General features: G+C 53.5%; 1 protein-coding gene across 5 annotated transcripts in view; it reads left to right on the forward strand.

The window, feature by feature from the left end:
* The window catches only part of SMOC2 (SPARC related modular calcium binding 2), a 163,157-nt gene that overhangs the window by 122,708 nt on the left and 19,753 nt on the right, over positions 1-20,696 (forward strand). The gene's annotated exons all lie outside the window — the stretch shown is intronic.

A 20,696-nucleotide genomic window follows, 5' to 3' on the forward strand; every position in this document is an offset into this window, starting at 1 on the left:
CTCGGCGGCCGGGCGCATGTCATGGGATCAAGGAGTTCAGAGACGAAGCTCTGACATGGTGTGGCGCTTCAAAGCCAGTTCTGTTTTATTTCATTGGGGTCTTCTTTTCTTCTCTAAGTATCTCCAGATTGTGTTTCACCAATGCCTCAGAGACCGTGAAAATCCTTCTCGAATGTCCTTTCGCCCAGAGCACATGTTTGATCTTGGCCGTACACAAAGTCCGTAAGAATTCCGCTTAGAAGATGCGGTTCTTGCGTTGTTTGTCCTAGTATCAGGGAGGAGGGTTTTAAACTCTGACCCGCAAAGATGTTTTCCTGTTTATGAATAAAGAGAGAAAAGACTGGCGCATCACCGAGACGCGTCTGTTACCCAGCCAGCACTGGGAACCAAAGTTCCTAAGACAGAGGGAGGAGAGGAGCAGCTTCCTCCGTGAGCACAGCTCTGCCCGTCGCCCTCGCTTCTCCTGAGACGTCCGCGTGGGGGGCTGTCCCCCAGCTCCCACCACTGTCTTTTGACACAGGTCCAAGTAGCCTGTGGGAGACACGGTTTTTGTCGCACGGTGTCTGTCTCTGGGAGCGGTCTGCCTGCTTTGTGTCTCTGGGATCAGGCTCCCGCGTCTTGGGAGGGGGAGGGCATAGAGGTGCGGCCGCAAACACCCAGCAGATTCCCAGTTAAGCGCCTTGTGCATACATGATGTCTTACCCTTACAAGGAGCTCAGTGAATTGCCCAATCGCACGCGCCCTCATGTTCTCGGACCGGGGGGCCTTCTCTCCCTCCGTCGTCGGGTGCGATCTCTTGCCCTCCGTGGTGGACAAGACCGTTCCTCACAGGAAACAGTGAATCTAGCAGGCGCTCGGTGCACGGAGAGCCCTCGCTGTGTTCAGCTGGTCTTAATGCTGTCTCATAAACGTCAAGCAGATTGTTTGACTTTGGCTCTGAGGGTCCAAGACGCTTACCTTTTCCTTATTTGATAATACGGAACTGCACTACCTCTAGCTAGAGCGTGTGTGGTTTCGACCGGGTTCGTGATTCAAGACGGGAATGGTCGTTTGTCTCGTGGAAGCAGCTGAGGGTCCAGTTGAGAAGCACGGGGATGTCTCACTGGCTGGTGCGGCCGTCACAGCACCTTCGGGAGTGTCAGGGAACACGTTGGGAGGAGGCGTCCTCGCAGCTGGACAGCCTGTCCCCTCGGCTGGGGTATCGGGCTGTCACGCAGAGACTCCCCCCCTCGCTCATACCTTAAATAAAAACCAGCCTCCAGACACACAGGCCACTGTATGCAAACCGTGTAGCATTCTGCTTAGTACTGCTCATGACCACTTAATCATTTTGATTTTTTGGAGACAGTTTTCCTTATTAGGGAAAAACAAGTAGGTCTTGAAATGACTCCAGGTTAGAGGCTATTCTTGTCGAGAGGAGAAACGTTTCCAGAACAGCACAGTGGCAGGCCCGTGGGCAGGCGCTTCAAGCCACACTGAGGCTGATGCATTTTCTTCTTAAAAGGTACAGTTTTCGTTTCAACTGGCTTTCTACGCCCCGGCCAGTAAGGGCCCTTTATTTTCTAAGACACGCTGTAATTATCTCACTCACGGTCCACGTTTTTAGAGGGTCTGTTGACTCTCAGGTAATTATTCCCACGGTTCGTGGGGCGGTGAGCACGTGCCCGGCTCTCACGAGCTGCCGCTCAGTGATGACTTCATCTTTGGAGGCTGGCGCTTTACCGTGTGGAGGGAGGTCAAGATCCCGCTGATGGGTCCCCTATTGAGGACTGGGTCATTACTGGGGCTCTTTTTCCTTACAGGACGTGTCATAGCATCCTGAGAGGGGTAAACACCGAGGGTGGCGGCAGTTTTAAACAAAGGCATTAAACTGCCCCTTTCCCATCTACGAATTGGTCTGAGTTCCTCCTGTCCTGGCATCTGGCTGTCACGTCTCTTTACGCGTCCACCCGGTGACCTCCACCCGCCGTGTCCCCTGCAGAGCTCTGCTCCCGGGGCTGCTGGCACGGAGCCTTTCCCCGGGGGCAGCTCTGTGCCGTCTATGCGGCTCCTTAGGGAGCCTGTCCCGGACACCTGTCTGCGGGACACGGCCACCGCATGTGTTCACGTGGGCTGTGTGCAGATGGCGCATATGCCCTCGCGTCTTCCGGGGGGCGGGGACTGAGCCTCCCGGGGCCCCGCCGGCTGGCACAGCGCCCAGCACAGAGGAGGCGCTCGTATGTGGCGCAGAGTTTGTAAATTAAGGACACGAGGCCGCGTTTCTCCTCCTCTAAGCCTCTTGGCTGTTCCGGGCCGAGTGACGTTGTGGACTTCGATGTAGCAAGCGGTTTGCAGACTGTGAGGTGTGCAGTGCGAGTCCTAGACGCCCGGGCTCCTGACGTGGATGGCCTGGTGGATGGAGCTCGCTGCTCCTGCCAGACCCCCCGAGGGCTTGCCGCCGGCTGAGGGGAGGAAGGCCTGTCTCCTCCTCCTCCTCCCTTCTGGGCAGAGCCTGCGGCATCGTGACGAGACTGACAGACCCACCCCGCCGCCCTGCGCCCCCTCCCCCCGCCCCCGCCGACGTGGCGCACACGCTTACTGCAGGGACAAGATGCGGCAGCCGCCAGCAGCCGGGGGCCCCTGTCCCCAGAGACCCCAGAAGGGGGTAGAACCACAACACACAGTCTTTTCAAGTCTGCGGAGACAAAAAGCCCTTCGAGTCCCTGGTGACTGCAGGTGCAGTGGGATCTTTGACTCAGCTAGGAACCCTAAAAGCACCCCTGCATCTCTCAAGTACTATGCTCACAGTACTCTAATTTTTTGCAGAAGTAATTATGATTTTCTAAGGTAAGATAAAATGATCCTCACTTTGTCCTGAGAATAGCAAGTATATGTGTGTGTGTATGTGCATTTGTGTATACATGTGTGTGCACGTGTATGTGTGTTCACGTGTGTATGTTTGTGTGTATGTGTATATGTTTGCATATGTGTGCATATGTATGTATGTATGTATGTATGTGTAATTATGTGTGCTCATGTGTGTATAGGTTTGTGCATGTGTGTATGTTTGTATATATTTGTATATGTATGTGTATTTGTGTATGTGTGTATGTGTGTGCATATGTGTGTAATTATGTACATGTATATGTGCACATATGTGTACAGTGTGTATGTTCATATATGTGTGTGTGTGCATATATGTATGTGTATATATGTGTATATTTGTATCTGTGTATATGTGTGTATCTCTGTGTATATGTATGTATGCATGTGTATGTATGTATTTTTGTGTAGTTATGTGTGTATGTGTATGCATGTATATATGTATATGTGTGTATGTGTACATGTGAGTGTATATGTGTGTATATGTGTGTATACGTGTGTCTGAGTGTATATGTGCGTGTATGTGTATATATATATGTGAGTGTATATGTGTGTATGTATATATGTGTGAGTGTATATGTGTGTGTATGTATGTGTGTGTATGTGTGTATGTGTGTGTATGTATGTGTACATGTGTCTGAGTGTATACGTGTGTGTGTACATATATGTGTGAGTGTATATGTGTATGTGTGTATGTATGTGTATGTATATGTGTGTATGTGTGTGTATGTGTGTGTACATGTGTCTGAGTGCCTACGTGTGTATATGTGTGTACATGTGTGTGTCCGTGTGTGTGTGTGCGTGCGCACACACCACATCCTCTCCGCTCCTGTCTGGACGGACACGTGGGCTGCTTCCACGTCTTGCCTGTTGTAAATAATGTGGTAATAACCCTAAGGGCACATCTTTTCAAATTAGCGTTTTAGTGTTTTCATTTTCTTTGGGTAAACACCTACTGGTGTGGCTGCCGGGTCGCACGGTGGCTCTGTCTGTACCTCTCTGAGGAGCCTCTGTACTGTTTTCCACGGGGCTGCGCCAGTCTGCGTTCCCACCAACAGTGCACGCGGGTCCCTTTTCTCCTCGTCCTCACCAGCACTCGAGATTCTTTTCATGCGTCTGTCGGCCGTTTGCCTTCTTTGGAAAAATGTCTGTTCAGGTTCTTTGCCTGTTTTTAATCAGATTATTTGTTTTTCTGGTGTTGATTCATAGAAGTTCTTTATATATTTATGATGTTAAGTGAAGTAAGTCAGACAGAGAATGACGATTGCCATATGATTTCACTCATATGTGGAATTTAAGACGTGAAACAAAGAAGAGAAGAGACAAACAAAAACCCAGCCTCTTGAGCACAGAGAACAATCTGGTGGTGGCCGGAGCGGACGTGGGTGGGGGGATGGGCGAAGCAGACGACGGGATTAAGAGGGTGGAAACAGTTGCAAAAGCGGTAAGTCACTGGGCACAGCACAGGGGTAGGTCGTAAGACGGTAGCGTTGGTGACCTTCCGTGGCGAGCACGGAACCATGGGGTCCGACGCGAACACGGCGCCGTGTGGCAGTTGAACTCCCACTGAACAAAAGGGTCACTGGACCCTAAATGCAGCACCTGGAAAACTCCAGAATTTACCTTTCTTCCAAAGGCGGCTCTGTGTGTGGCCTTCAAGGCCCTTTCGAAGAGAATACCAGATGTCAATATCTCACCCACTGGAAACGTCAGCATCTCTGACTTTCGTGTCAGATCACGTACCCAATTCATAGCCACGAGTCTGCTAAACTGCAGCTGGGCTCGGAACAAAGCATTTCATTTGAGATGGGCGGCCCCGTGTCCCTGCAGACGCGGCCAGCTCGGGGCCGCGACACGCGTGCTCTGTGCCCTCCGCGGCTCAGTCTTCCCGGCGCCGTCCCCGGTCAGCCGCGGCACCGAGAGGCTTCCTGCCAGCTGCCTGCTAACAGGGGCGGGGTAGAGGGGGTGGAGGTGAGAGCAGGTGCACTGAGTGGGGAGAGGATTTCGAGGACACAGTGCGTCCTGTGCCGAGCTCTCTGATGAAACCTTCCGTAAGTCGAAATGGGTAAAGTGAAGAGGCCATTACTGTAAATTTATACAGAAGAGTTCTTGAGCTCTTTCTGGGACCTCGGGACACAGCTTGCTAACAGACGCACAACATACACCGAGACGATGCCCCGATGCGCCCAGACACGGTCCTGGGCTCTGGGGGCTGGAGGTGGCGATGCTGATGTGGTTCCGGGAAAGGGGGTGCCCGGTGCCCACCGCCCGTGTGCCGGCTCGCTGCGGACCGGCTATGGGCGGGGCTATGGGCACTTTTCGCCTTGTTTTCGTCCCACCGTCTTCAGACCGCCTTTGGTCAGTGAACACGGCTTCTAAGGTAGGCCTTTCCTAAAGGCGAGGCGGCGTGTGGCAAACTTGAGAAAGTGGGGTGCCTGCACCCCGTTTCCTAGGAGACAAGCTGGTGGGGTCCTGGAGGTGCAGAAGACATACACAGAGCCAGGACTGAAAAGTCGTAACTGTGCTGCACTTGGCGGGGTTCCTGGTGAGATTTTTTATTTTGTATTTTTTATTTTTTTAATGTTTATTTTTGAGAGAGACAGAGACAGAATGCGAGTGGGTGAGGGGCAGAGAGAGAGGGAGACACAGAATCCGAAGCGGGCTCCAGGCTCCGAGCTGTCAGCACAGAGCCCGACGCAGGGCCCGAACTCACGAGCCGTGAGATCATGACCTGAGCCGAAGTCAGACGCTCCCCCAACTGAGCCACCAGGAGCCTCGTTCCTGGTGAGATTTATTTATTTATTTATTTATTTATTTATTTATTTATTTAAAAATTTTTTTTTCAACATTTATTTATTTTTGGGACAGAGAGAGACAGAGCATGAACGGGGGAGGGGCAGAGAGAGAGGGAGACACAGAATCGGAAACAGGCTCCAGGCTCTGAGCCATCAGCCCAGAGCCCGACACGGGGCTCGAACTCACGGACCGTGAGATCGTGACCTGAGCTGAAGTCGGACGCTTAACCGACTGAGCCACTCAGGCGCCCCATGAGATTTTTATTAGAATATGTATTTAGTTCAGTTGATATTTTTCTCCATTTTTAAGAGAATGAAGATCAACTGGAGGAGGTTTGCTGGAAAATTGTGGGAATTACTCATTCACAGTAAAATAAGAACAAATTAAGGCCAAGTTAAAGAAGCAAAGGTTTTTTTTTGTTTTGTTTTGTTTTGTTTTTTGGTCTTAACATGCAGAGGAAGGAATCCTAAAGGTCGACTGGAAACTTTCAGTTACTTACAAGAAAGTCGGACGCTGTTTCCGAGTATTAATGCTTCGGTACTGAACCAACTGAGAAAGAGTGTTAAGGCGGTTCCTTGCCTGAGTCACCGAATATAAAGAGGAGCTTCTTGTGCCTGAAAGAGAGTTGAGAAATCTAGTTTGTGATAATATTTGGATGAAAATGTAGTTTAAAAATGCAGGCGCGCCTGGGTGGCTTGGTCGGTTGAGCGTCCGACTTTGGCTCAGGTCATGATCTCGCGGTCCGTGAGTTCGAGCCCCGCGTCGGGCTCTGCGCCGACAGCTCGGAGCCTGGAGCCTGCTTCGGATTCTGTGTCTCCCTCTCTCTCTGCCCCTCCCCAGCTCACCCTCTGTCTCTCTCAAAAATAAATAAAACATTTTAAAAAACAGCTACTAAAAATGCAGGAAAGTGGAGAGCCCACTTCTTTCGTATCCTCTCAGATGGATATTTGTGACTAATTGGTTAGAAGCGATGTTCACTCTTGCCCGGAGCCTCACAGCTACTTGGATACCTCCCCATTTTCAGCCTCGGATCCTGTCACCTGTCACCAGCTGACCTCAGCTCTTCCCTGGCCAGGTCCCCAGGTGGCCCCCTACCTCGTTGGCACCTGCACCTGCGGGGTCTAGGAAAGCACAGGCCTGCCATGTGGTGCCACTGGTTGTAGGGCCCCCTGCTTCCAGACGGATTCAAAGCTGCCTGCGTGTCACGGAGGTGAGGCCCATCGAAGCCAACACCTCACCTTCCCGAGAACCCTGTACCCCAGGATTCAGTCATTGGCTCCAGAAAAGAAGGCGCCTGTGTCTCAAAGTCTTCAAGTGATGCAGCCACCCCGTCCTGGCTGCCCGGTGAATGCGGTCCAGCAGAGATACGATGATCTGAGATCTGGGTACCGTTAACCCCCCCGTCTATTTCTTGTCCAAGAGAGCGGACAGGTTTCACTACCCTGTCTGCCTCGGACGTAAGTATCTGGGCAGGGATTTTATCAGCAGCAGGGCCGGCTTCCTGGGGGCGGCCCGGGTAACCGTCTGCCGGCACCATCGTGAGCGTCCTCGCACGTTTTGAATACGAGGCCCCACAGTTTTCGGGTTAGCCGGGTGTGATGTGTGGGAGCACATTGGTTGGTCTGGCGTCCAGTCACGAGGAGCCGGAGCCGGGCCGCGAGTGGTAGCAGTGGACGAGCCAGTGGGACGTGGACGCGGGAACGCAGGCTGGGGCTGGGGCACATGCACCGGGCAGCGGAAGGGACTGGGGACAGTCTGCGCCCCGCACCCCGGATGTGGGGCTGTCACTGTGGGCACACGAGGGTCGTGCGTGGCCGAGAAGGCAGTAAGAACCCCGAAGCGTCACATGACCCACAGCCCCCCCCCCCCCCGACCGACGCTGGTAAACAGGGTTCCTGAACTGGAATCACAGTGACCCATGGTTAAAAAGGTCGGCTCCTTTTTTTTTTTTTTTTTTTTGAAGTTTTTAATCTCTAAAATTCACAGCTTCTAAGCCGGTCTCTTGTTTCCCGGTGTAACAGCGCGGTAAGTATCTTCGTCAATATCCAGGCATTGGCAGAAACAGCGGAGAACCCGGTGTTGGTGAGCACCTCGCCTGAGGCCGCAGGAGCTCTCAGGGCACGGCTCAGGCCAACACGGGCAGCTCGGGCGTCAGGCACCCGGAGTCATTCGCGAAGTCTCGGTTTTCATCGAAAGGGCCGATTAAACAGACTCTGGGACAGTAGGGAGTGTTGTCCGTGGCGTTAGTGTGCTAGCTCCTCCTTGGCTTGGCCTCCGTTGCTTTGGAAGTCACGGTTCTGCGGGGGAGAGAGGGAGTGGGGGTTAGAGCCGCACTGACCGTGAAGAAGCACGTGCCAGACCGACTGGGGGGGGGTAAAGCGATGCTTCGGAGACAGTTTAGAGAACTCAAGAGGACAGACTGTTCTCAAACACCATTCAGTAAGTTAAAGTCGTCATTAAACAACTGTTACTCCGTGATAAGCAGTTTTGTCCAAAGTAACCGCTCGGAACACCTTCCAAGTAGGGCGTATGCTCGAAAATAACAAATTTGCTTTTAACTGGCTGCAACGCGCTTTCCTTAACTTCGGCTTCCCTCAGAGCTGAGCCGCGTTTGGTGACGTTCTGCCAGAGTCCGATGGAAATGCTGCTGTAATGCAGACTCATTTAAACAATTTGCTGCAGTAAACGGCACGGGCGTGGCGCCCCGGAGCGAAGGGTCTGAGGGGTCCGTGCGCCTCCCGGCCAGCGTCTGGACTCACGCTTCTTCCCTTGTGGAACTTGGCATCTGCCGCAGAGGGAGGGCTCTTGGTTGCAGTCCTGCGTGTTCTGTGTCCCTAGGCCTTCTGTGGTAAATGCCAAGCCCCGGCACCGGCCCCTGCGCCCCCTCCGAGACGCCCCGACCTCTGCACCTGCCGGCCTCGTGTCCCGAGGGGCTGCAGGCGGGCCCGGGGTCGAGGGCTGCTGGGACCTCCTGCCCTTGCTCCCAGCCCTTTCCTGAGTCTTTCTCTTCTGTCTCACTTCCCCTCCTGGCCCTCTTGTTTCTGAACCCAGAATGGGTCAGAACGCTGAAACTGTTGTGCCCTCTCATTACCCCTGAGAAGTCCTTTCTTTGCCAGTTTGTGAGCCAATATCTGTGCGTGGCTCTCGTGCCGATGGCCCGGTGCCGGAGGCTGGGGGACGCCCAGGCACTTAAGACCCGCTTCTGTCCTCGGGGGCAGGAGCGAAGGTTGCAGTTTATGACCCCGGCAAGGATGCTCTTAAACAAGAGAGCAATGCGATAAAAAGTTAGAAAGGCTAAGGAAGTGGAGGTTGACGCCGGATAAAGTCCCACCTTTATGTCTGAAAATGTCACGGTATCGTTAAAAGCTCTTCTCCAGGGGCGCCTGGGTGACTCCTTCGGTTAAGCGTCCAGCTTTGGCCCAGGTCATAATCTCATGGTTCGTGAGTCCGAGCCCCGAACCGGGTTCTGCGCGGAGAGCCCGATTCGGACCCTCTCCCTCTCTCTCTCTGCCCCTCCCCCGCTCACGCGTGCCCTCTCTCAAAAGCCAATAAGCGTTTTAGAAAAGCTCTTCTCCAGGGTTTGTGCCAGTGTCAGGAGCATTTCTCCCACGCCCCAGGCGGCGCTGCTGGAGCGAGGACTCCCCGGCCACTGCGTGGTGCTGGGGAGTCGCGGTGAGATGTCACTGCTCCCCCCGAAATTCCCAAGGGAGTGCACACAGGCAAAATCCAATGATCACAGCTGGACATTGGCCAGAGCACTGGGCTTTACTTCGAGCACGCAGGCCCGACTCATGGAAACGGCACAGCTGACAGCAGAAATGGACTTCGGTTCTTCCCGATAACTTAATTCTTCAGGAATTTCAGTGGACAAAGCGAGAGCAAAGCGCCCAGATTCATAAGCTCCTTGTCAGGCTGCTGGGACGCTCCCAGATGGCCAACGAGGGGAGGAAATGTTCAGAACCTGCTTTATAATGAAGAACAGCAGGCCATGGAAACTTCTAGAATATTCTGCCTGACAGGATGATTTAATTTTATTCTTCGCTCTCTCCTGACTTGTCAGATCAAGAGCAGTTTTTCAGAAAAGTCAGTGGTTTCTGCCTCTGACGGAAAAGGATAAATGGGCCGTGCCTTGGTTTTCAGGTAACTTTCGGACGTGCCTGGGATAGATTTTTCGCGAGTGATTTCCTGCAGACTACTTTAGAGCTTTGTGCTCTCATTCCATCTTTTCTCTGTGCTTTTGCTTATTAAATTAGGTACCTTATTGGAAGCGTGTAACGTCCTGTTTCCAGAGGGGAATCTGAGGCATCCGTGTGTTCAGGGTCCGACTTCTTGGGATCTGACCGATCGATGTAGAGTCCTTAAATTCAAGAAGTTCTAGATGTCTGGTTTTTTTTTTAATCTCCTGAGAAACATGCATCATCTGCTATGAAATAGCACTTTCGGTAGCATCATTTAATATGCTCTGAAAAGTCCAGTCGAAGTCAATAGTTTATTTAACACTTTACACACCACTTTTTATTTATATGGGGTGAATTTGTCTATTCAAATGCAAAGGACTAGGAGTCATGCCTTTGTAATTTCTGTAATGAAGAAATTATTTTTGACGCAAAGGAAGGAATCCAGCAGGTGTCAGAAAGACAAATGGACGCCTATGCACGTCTCAATTCCTTGTGACCCTCCCTCTTTCTTCTTGTCACAGCGTGTCATTTGTTGCCATCACTCTTTGTTGTGAAATGAACCAGCTCTTCTGGCACATGCCATCTTCCCAGAATGCACCAGTCCCAGAGTCTACCTCTGCACGGTTTCTGATTGACCACTTCACACCTAAACTCAACAGAAGTGAAGCGATCGCCTTGCGTCAAGGGAGCCGACAGAGAGTCGAAGAGTCCTCCTTTTCCCGCCGTTAATTCAAAGTCCTTTCTACTTTATGGCATTGTTTCTGATGTCAACACGGCTACACAGAGTTTCCTTCACAAAGGAGCAGCTGAGGGGCACCTGGGTGGCTCAGTCAGTTAAGTGTCTTGACTCCTGATTTCGGCTCAGGTCTGATCTCACGGCTCATGGGATCGAGCCCCTTGTTGGGCTCTTCACTGACAGCATGGAGCCTGCTTGGGATTCTCTCTCTCTCTCTCTCTCTCTCTCTCTGTCTGCCCCTCCCCTGCTCATGTGTGCTCTCTTTCCCGCTCTCTGTCAAAGTAAGTAAATTTAAAAAGAGAGAGAGAGAAGCCAGGGAGGGCTGTTATGCCAGGACTCGTGAGAGTGCTTCCCTCACCTCTGAGCACAGGACAGTTCCAGAAGGCAGGAACCGCTCAGGGTGAGTGCGAGAATGACCGTCCCGACAGCCGGCCTCACGAACACGGGGAAGAGTGATCTTTTCAGGAGCCCTCTCGACAGACAAGGGTTAAATTTTCATAGCTCCTGTGTCTGGTCAGTGACTTAGCTCAAGTTTTACATAAAGGACTGTGGATCCAGTGATCCCTTTCATTATCTGCTGGTGGTGCCGTCTGAGGCATTCCTATAGAAATGCCTTAAATACGTGAAGCCAGAGAAGCTGGATTTGTGAAGCAAACTGAGGTTGCCATGTGATCCTCTAAAAGGAGAAAACAAGCCTGAGGTTTGGCAGGATTCAAATCAGGTCCCATTAAGGAATTTGGACCATCTCCTGGACGGGTTTTGTCCAATGAATTTTTTATTAAAAGGCATCACTGACAGGGCTGTGGATGGTGAGTCAGAGGTGCCCAAGACTAAAAAGCACGATAGCACCAAGAACCACGCTGGCGTTCGTGCTGGGGAGCGTCGACTGGGGACGCGGAAGGTGTGAGTGCAGAAGCTTCGCGTGTGTCCGCTCGGCAAGTCTTTAGAGCCGTCCATGAGGACAGGTCGCTTTGCGCTGTGGATGCGTATGTTGACCTGAAACGTCCCAAGTCGGTATAGTTCAGGCCTCACCACGGTGGTGCAGCGAGCTGCCTCTCCGGGCTCGTGCAGAAGCCATCAGGGATCCACGTGTGCGTGCCTGCACACACGGGCACGCACGCTCACGGGGATTTTACTAGAACAGAATTCTTTATAACATGACACTGGTTGTAAGGTGGGTCCTGTTGAATGCCTTCTGTGGTTTATGACTAAAGGAACCAAAATAAATGATAATGTAATTATCGCTCCGTGCCGTGGAACACACACACGCCCCCATCGCCCCCCCGACTGCCGTCACCGCCACCACGGCCAACACCACCTGTGCCCCGTTGGAATGAGGCTCCGCTTACAAAGTTAACACAGGTGTCTCTGCGTGTTCTCCCACCTCTCTTCCCCGGGACCCTTGCGTAGGGTTTGCTTCTAGGGGTAGCGAGATACCCGGGCCTCGCAGCCACCGAGGATGCTAAGCATCCCCAAGTGAGCTGGGATCCCGCCCTAGCTCTGGCTCGTGACGCACACATTCTCGGAAGGCTGGTCGTGGCAAGTGATGGGCCCAGAGACCCAGCCTCCCTTCTGCCTGTTCAGGTTTCCAGCCAACGGAGATTACGGGATGCTAGAGAGGACGTCGGCCTGGACAGCAGCCCGTCCGGGCACTGCTCTGAGGTGAGGACCTTAAGGTCCAGAGCGGTCGTGTGGCCTGCTCGAGGTCCCACAGCCAGTGTGGGGTGCCTCTTGGACTGAAAGTCCGGCTTTTGTCCGTGTTATCAGGCTCTTAGTTTCCTTTCATGATGGCATTGGCTTCTGTGGCTATAATTTTCACGTTCTTTCTTCTTTGCTGAATGACGATGCGGAGCGCAGGCTCAAACACAGGAAGCGACTGGCTGGCCGTAACTTTGCCACCTGGTTTCATGTACCACCTCCCGGAAAGCTTCCTTTTCCTTTGTGAGTGTGAGAGAGTGGACACAGCAAAGGTGGGCTGAGATCTGTGTCCCCCGTGGCCCCTGGCCCTGAGGCAGATGGGTGTGGCCCGCCCGCCAGGCTCCCCTGGCGTCTCCGAGGGGCAGGGTGCCCGGGGCTCCTCGTCAATCTGTCAGGGGAGGCAGCTTGTGGGCCCAGAGAGCGCAGACACACGAGCCCTGGGTTTTGTCAGCACGGAAGGCAAGGAGCCCTTGCAGGAGGAAGTGAATCCTTTGTTTATACTTTTAACAGCTTGTCACACACCTTCTTGGGCGCTGGAGTGAAGACATGATCTGGCTTTCATGTCCTGCAGGCGTTGTTAAGACAAGAGCTGCCTCGCTGAGAACGCTAAAAATCGAGGCTGTGACTTTGGTAATTGGACAAATCGCTCCGACGGGCCTACCAGAGGCGAGGTGTGTATACGTGTCGCATTAAAGAGCTGCGTCCCTGACGCTGGTTAGGAGAAGAAGTCCAAGTTCCAGAGGGAAGACTCCCCTCCAGCATCGGGGAGGCCAGCCGTCGTCCGCCTGGCACAGCCCGCCCGGCCCCGCCGCGGCCCGGCCACGTCGGCAACCGGCCGTGCTCAGGGGCTGGTGCTGGGCTTGCCGTGTGCACCCCGGGTATGAGGCCGCTGCGGCTCGGGCTCCAGCGAAGGACTCAGAACCTCTGAGCTCTTATGTAGCCGCTGCTTTTTCCCTCTTTAGAAATAATTGGCCATGTGTGAGAGGTTTCTGCAGGCACGGCTCGGATTACCCGACATGGTTCAGGGGCGTCTGGGACACAGCTGCATTTTTATGTACATTCTATTAAAGAATGAGAATAGACACCGTTAATAGGACTTGGCCATAACATTTCCACAAACGTGCCTGTGGCCACTTGGGCTCCGTCTTTGCTGGCTACGGCATTCTACGGCAGTCTGCACCGTTCGGGGCCATAAAAGGCAATGGTCCCTACTCTCTAATTACCGCCCACAAAGAAGGGCTGTAGGTTAGTCGTTCTGAAAGTAAGCATTACCACTTGCTTGTGTATAGTCAGCAAACTTAGGTGACAGCCACACTCATCATGTTACCTAAACGTGTTTCACGACCTGAGGGGGTCCCCAGAATCAGCACCTGTACTGGGACTCACAGTAGTGGCTATGCCAGCTCCCAGCCTCTTGCGGGCTGGGAATCTGGCTCTGGAAACCCGGGACCTTGATCACCGAGGTCCGTGGTCTTGAGTGGCCCCAGACTGCTTTGTGAGGAGAATCTTGACTTGCGACTTCTGTAGGTAAGGAACGTTCCTCTAGCCAGCGTGTGTTATGGCCAGACTCCTAACTGATGTGATTCTCAAAGCAAACAGTTCCTCATTTAACCAACTTCGGAGAGGAGATGGAATCCAGGCCCCCAGCATCTGGAGGAGCTCAGTTTCTCAGACCCTGAGAAAACAGAAAATGTGCACGGAAGAAATCCACACTATTTTGATCTTGTCGCGCGGGGACTTCGGGCGAGTGGTGAGGTGGTTGTCCGTGCAGACCACCCGATTCTCCTGCCTGCCGTGAGAAGAGCTTCTCGGCTTCCGGCCCTGCTGCGGCCCGCAGCGGGCGTGTCTCGTAAAAGTAGTCCTTGGAAGCCGTGTTCTTCGTCAGGACATCGGCGAGTATCCGGCCGCCGTCACCACGGGGCCCTTACGTGAGGCACAGGAAGCATTTCTCTCGTTTCAGACTCAGCAAGTGGCCTCGTGTCTCCCTATGGTCTGGTTTATGCTGTGTTTCCTTTCGGGGGGACCTTCCTTCAAACGCGTGGCTCCAGCCACCCAAATGTGCCTTCTTGTATTGGCCTAAGTCTACTTTCTGCCATCCTTCTTTACCATGACTCTTGGTCTCTGCGTTGACGTCTTTCTCATTCATTTACACTTGAATCTTAGCGCGATGCGGTGCGTGTAGTCTGGCAAGCTGTAGCATCCTGGGGAGTTCGGTAGTAAACCGGTGCTTACGTAAACACACAGATCCCAAACCACTTCTCATCTGTGCTGTCCTGTGAAATCTGTAGCCTTCATCTCCTGATTTTATTACATTTTACAAGAGGAGAGATGCAAAGGGTGCAGACTGACATGGCCCTGGAGTCCTAAGAAAGACCGCTTTCGCCCAACGTGCTTGGTGTTACTGCAATCGTGGGCATAATGTTGACGAGGGAAACGTGTTTCTTAATGCAAAGCGTAGGATCGGGCGATTCTGCTCGTTGTGCAGTGGCGTCCCATCTAAGCAAGGAGTCCGGTGAGGATTTCCCAGGCCGATGGGTTGCTGTGTCGCCGTGAGGCCTCGCGGGAGGCTCTGGCTCTCGGGCCGTGGTCCTGGCCCGAGGGGAGGGCAGCTGTGGGTGTCCAGCGGGCGCCACCGTGGTGGACGTGTGGCTGTGATTAACTGCCACCCGAGGGGCGTCCGCGTGGCCATGAGGTGAGTGTGCACACGGCCCATTCAAGCTCTGTCACCATCATATTGAGGAAACAAAGCGCCTGCAACCGTTCTTGGAAACAGAGCGATAAAATCCATTTACCCTCCAGGGAGAACCGTTAGCCATCTGTGGCTACCTCTCAAATAAAAATATTGGATTGTAGGCGATATTTCTGCCTTAAATTAACATAACCCGGAAAAAAATATGCATTGAAACATCGAGTGAAAGCATTTCATTCCAAAATGAAACGATTTGTTTCTCCGTGTGGCCACCTACAGGCCCAGCCTCTGGAAAATCTGTAGGAGATAATAAACACGAAGCTGCTTTCAGTTCAGTATTAAGAAAGGAGCAGAGCGTGTGATTGAGAGAAACGGCTTCCGTCTGAAAACATGACACTAGAGGTGCGGTCCAGTAATGAATGATGCTGTCCCGCATTCCCGTCCGTCAGTCCTCACCCCCTCGCCTGTGCTTGTGAAGTTGGTAGGGTTTCCAGAGGGTTCGTGGTCAGCTCCCCAAGCCACAGGTCGGGTCCTCAGCGGGGTCACCCTGGCCTCGTCCTGCCCTTCGTAACTGCCTTCCGAGCTCTGCACGCGGCTCCCTGGAGCCACCCTCGTGCACACACGGAGTGCCCGGTGGGGAGGGCATTCGTCCAGGGCGCTCGTCCCATCCCACAGAGACCGCTCGGAGGGGCAGCGCCAGCTTCCCGACCCGGGGCGGCTGGGATGCGGGTGGGAAGCAGGACCATCAGCGAGGTGTGTGCGGGTCACGAGGGCACTGCCCTCAGCCTCAGGGGGCGGCGGTGTCTGCACCTGCTGAGAGCAGGTGCCCCTGTCCTACGTGCCTGGTGCTGCATACCCCGGATGTCAGGTGGGGTGCACTCTGTTCTCTGACATGCTCCCTCTGTCTGCTCTTCATTTTCCCGTGTAAAAACCAAGGGGGGAGGGGGACCTGGAGAAGCCCTCAGGTCCCTTCTGACACAGGGCTCTCAGGGCCTCTGCTCGCCAGAAGGCTCTGGGTTCTGGGCCCGGGGTCGTCACGGATGTCAACAGGCTCCCTGAGTACGCGTTTCCCAGGCGTTAACTAAATCGTTGTTTGTCATCTGGGAAATTCCGATCCATCTGAGTTTACGATACACAAGTCATTCAGCCCGAGTTTCCGCAAGAGGGACCCTGCAGAGCATGTTACTGTCTGTGCGGCAGCCCTGGGGACCCCGAGAGTCTTCAGGAGGTGGAAATGATTGCTCAGACCTTTTATTAAACAGACGCTCTGCTCGGTGGTCAGCTGGACGGGCTGGTGGGTGCAGGGAGGAGCCGTTCCGGTGTATTTAACGTGCCGCGTGTAATGCCTGTCATCGTTCCATGGCTCCATATGGTCGTTTTCTTTTTAATATGAAATTTATTGTCAGATTGGTTCCCATACAACACCCAGTGCTCCTCCTAAGAGGTGCCTTCCTCAATTCCCATCACCCACCCTCCCCTCCCTCCCACCCCCCATCAACCCTCAGTTTATTCTCAGTTTTTAAGAGTCTCTTATGGTTTGGCTCCCTCCCTCTCTAACTTTTTTTCCCCCTTCCCCTCCCCCATGGTCTTCTGTTAAGTTTCTCAGGATCCATGTAAGAGTGAAAACATATGGTATCTGTCTTTCTCTGTATGGCTTATTTCACTTAGCATAACACTCTCCAGTTCCATCCACATTGCTACAAAGGACCATATTTCATTCTTTCTCATTGCCAAGTAGTATTCCATTGTGTATATAAGCCACAATTTTTTATCCATTCATCGGTTGGGGGACATTTAGGCTCTTTCCATAGGAGGATGCTGGGCTCACCTCGTCCATATGGCCATTTTTAAAGCCCTGCTGAAGTGTAGGTGTTTCCAGTGGTCATGAAGCTCACCCACGTGGCTCGTCAAAGCTCATTCACTTGAAAGTGGCAGGTGACTTGGCGTGGTCAACTTTTGGGAAGCATGTGAGACCAGGCCACGCCTGTGGTTGGTCTGCCCTGAAACCTCACTGCTCAGGACCTCCGGATCAGGCATCTGGATAAACGACTTGTTGGGGGAGCATCTTTTTCGTCTCCAGCTCGGGTGTTTCCTTCAAGAGCCCCGCCTTGTCACAGGTTGTACAGTAGAAAGAATCCAAACACACATGGCTTGATTTCCTAAACTCAACACAGAGCTGTCACAGCAAAACGCACTCGAAGCCCCGGGGATGAGCTGCACGAAGGGTCTGGTTTCCAGTGGGCGTGGTCCCGGCGGGCGTCGTCTCGGTGGGCGTGGTCCCGGCGGGCGCGGTCTCAGTGGGCATATGGCTGCTCCAGGCATTGGGAATACAGAGGAGAAGGCAGTTCATGCTTGCTGAACTAGGCAGTGTTCCTGAAGACGGTGAGCTTTGAGCTACTTCCTTTTAAAGTTCATTTATTTATTTTGAGAGAGAGGTGGAGAGAGAGGGAGAGAGAATCCTAAGGAGGCTCCACGCTGTCAGCACAGAGCCCGACGCGGGGCTGGATCCCAGGAGATCTCTCATGAGATCTTGACCTGAGCCAAGATCAGGAGTTGGATGCTTAACCTACTGAGCCACCCAGGCGCCTCTGAGCTACTTTACTAAAAAGGGGCAGCACTGAGTAGGCAGAGAATGGACCCTGCTCAGGGGTGGGGGTGAGCTCCGGGAGCAGCCAAGCACAAGTATAAATTATGGTTCACAATTAATACACCTAAGGCATGTGTTTGGGAAGAGCTTATATTCAAGGAAGACAGAAAGTGATGTGGTTTCTTTGTTTTTGTTTTCCTATCCCATCGTACTGTTAGGCTGTTTTCTAAGGAAGATAGGATTTCCAGTTACAGTCATTGATTGTGGCTCCAAGGGAGAAGCATGTGTGTAATCTTTTCTTCAAAGATTCTGCCACTTACCAGAAATCCTGTGCTGGAGCCACAGCCTCGCGAGCCAGGCTCATAACTGCTGGCAGGGTCGGTGGGACGGCAGACCAGGAGAAGGACAGAGCCCCTCTCCAGCTACCAAAATAGACCTTGGCTCGCAAACACAGTCTTAGGAGATCAACGTGAATCATAAAAATCATTCACGAACACCGTGCCCCTCTTAGCATCTCCAGACTTGACGCTTCCTAAATATGAACTAAAACAGACCCTCCAGAATCTTCAGACACCTTCATAGGAGCTCTTGAAATGACGGGAGGCTTTGTGACACCTAGCTGATTAACGGTTGGGTGAGTTGGTTAATAGTTAATGACTTAACTCAGGCATACGAGAAGTAATATCCCGTATTGATAGTTCATTCCGACAGCCAGTAGGTCCTTAATTAGGTCAGTTTCTGCCAACTTTTAGCCATACAAACCGGAACAGATTTTTCACAGTGTAAGTGCCAGACATCAGTAACTTTTCTCTCCTTGTCAATCTATTTGTGAAATACTGTTTTTAAAAGTCCCAAACCAGGGGCGCCTGGGCGGCTCAGTCGGTTGAGCGTCTGACTCTCGGTTTTGGCTCAGGTCACGATCCCAGAGTCATGGGACGGAGCCCCGCATCGGGCTTTGTGCTGACGGTGTGGAGCCTGCATGGGATTCTCCCTCTCTCTCTGTCCCTCCCCAGCTCGTGCACACACTCTCACTCTCTTTCTAAAAAGAAAAAAAAAAAACTTAAGTACGAAACCAAAAACCAAGTATAGAAGTGACATCTCGTGTCTTGTCCCCTTCCTCTGTGCCCTGCCAGACTGAAGGCTTTTCCATGCCAGCTGGTGGATAAGATTGGGTGGCCATGGGTCTTTAGCTCAGCGTTTAGAGTCCGTGATCCCTGGCTGTATACGGTGCCGTCCAGCCTGTACCTGCACAGACACACCGTGAGCCTTCCACCTTACTTGGGGTTGGCTCAGTGTCCGGACCCCATGATAATTTTAAGTCATGATTTTTAAAAGTCTCCTATGTAGCCTGTTACAACCCATCTGTACTTTCGTGCTATTTCCAAGCTTCACTCAGCATGAGTGTCCTTCTCCGTTCGTGCCATCACAAGGGTGTTTTTGAAAATGAGAGAGCTGAAGGCAGGTCTCGTGGCCCCTGCAGAACTCACTTGACCTTGACCTAGTCCTTTGACTTAACACCTTGACCCCAAAGCTGCAAGTCACTGACCTCTGTCACCTGAAGAGAGGTCATCTTGTCTTTGCTCAAAGTGAGAAAAGGTGGCTCCAGGTGAATCCTGGGGGGGGGGGGCAAGCATTGAGTGCCATCTTCCCCTTGGAACGGAGGCCGCTCCGAACCGTGAGGCGTTCGCACGGTCTTCTGAGCATTCTCGTGAGCAACCAGGCTGATCCCGTCGGGGCTCTTCAGAGAACATAATCACAGTGATGCCTTTTGTCTCCTTTGGATAGTTTTTCCTTGTGTGTCGGCTCTCCTGGGGGAATAAGAGGGAGAAGGTGACATGGGAAATGGACTTTGGGACCCTTGCTGTGTTCTGTCCATCACGTGGACGTGGAGGAGAGAACGTGTACGGAATCTGTTGACATTTGAAAACTGCAGAAACCACGTTAGACATGCGCCAGAGAGTTTGGTCCCCCCATGTCTTCGTTCCTGGGGACAAAGCCTACATCTCAGGAATGGCAGGAAAGTGAAGCCAGAGAAGGAGGTCCCCGGCTGAGCGGCCAGCGCACAGCCGCTCTGAGGTGTAGACTGGGCCGCGAGAACGTAGACACGTGGCCCTCGTCTGCATGGACTCGACCTCCGTTAATGAAAGTGAACAACCGGACGGGATCCATTCAACAGTAATTGCAGAATCAGCCGGACGGGAGAAAGTGCCGAGGCTGTCACAACACGGGACACGGTGCACGGCACTTGCCGTGGAGGTGAGCGGGAAGCCGGGCTCCGTGCGGGAGGCGCAGGGAGGGCGGGGGCCGTGCGGGGAAGCGGCAGCGGCCGAGGCGTGGAGCCCGTCCCCAGAGCAGAGGCCCCGTCGTGTCGGCCCCGTGGGGGCGCCTTTTCCGTGGTCGCAGCCGTGGGCTCTGAGGTCGGGCCCGGGACTCAGGAGCCCGGCGCTGCCCCCGCCCAGCAGTGTGGTGCACCGTGCTCATTGGCGCAGGGGGAAGGTGGCCGCGGTTCTCGTGGGACGGGCTGACGCCGTGTCGGTAAGTCGGCTCAGCCCCGGGCTCCGCGCACGGAGTGGAGACCCGCGGCCCGAGTGCGCTGTGATGACGTCGGCCCGCCGACGGCCGCGGCTACGAGGACGTTCTCCCGAGGGTGTCGGGGACCTAGGGGCGGGCAGGGGTCTCGGCGCGCTCCCACCCTCGCCCACCCCTCGGCTGTCTGTCGGGGGATACCCCGTTCTGGAAGAGAGGGCAGCTGCTGACCCAGCGTCGACGCTCTGGCCGCTGCGGCCGCTTCCCCGAGGGCTCGGCCTCTGGGGCAGCGCCGGGCAGGGGTGTGGGCGCCCGGGTGCTTTGGAGAGTGTCCTGCACAGCGTGTCAGAGCCGGGCCGGCCGGGGCTGGGCTGTCTGGAGCCTCTGCTTGAGTTCCAGGCACGCGGTCGGCCTCACTTCTGGTTTCCCTCGCCTCCTTAAAGAATGCGTGTGGCTTTTAGTCGGTTTACGAGCATGATTTCAGCATGACTTTATTGTGGTTTTACAGAACGGGCTCTGCGATATTTGACTGCGGGGAGCCGTGGCTTCCCGCGTCTCGGACGTCCCCTGGCAGCACGGGCCCTGCTTCAGTGACTTGCGGTGAAGGCCCGATGCCACCAAGTG

Source organism: Prionailurus bengalensis, chromosome B2 (assembly GCF_016509475.1).
Source record: "Prionailurus bengalensis isolate Pbe53 chromosome B2, Fcat_Pben_1.1_paternal_pri, whole genome shotgun sequence".
In the NCBI taxonomy this organism is placed as follows: Eukaryota; Metazoa; Chordata; class Mammalia; order Carnivora; family Felidae; genus Prionailurus; species Prionailurus bengalensis.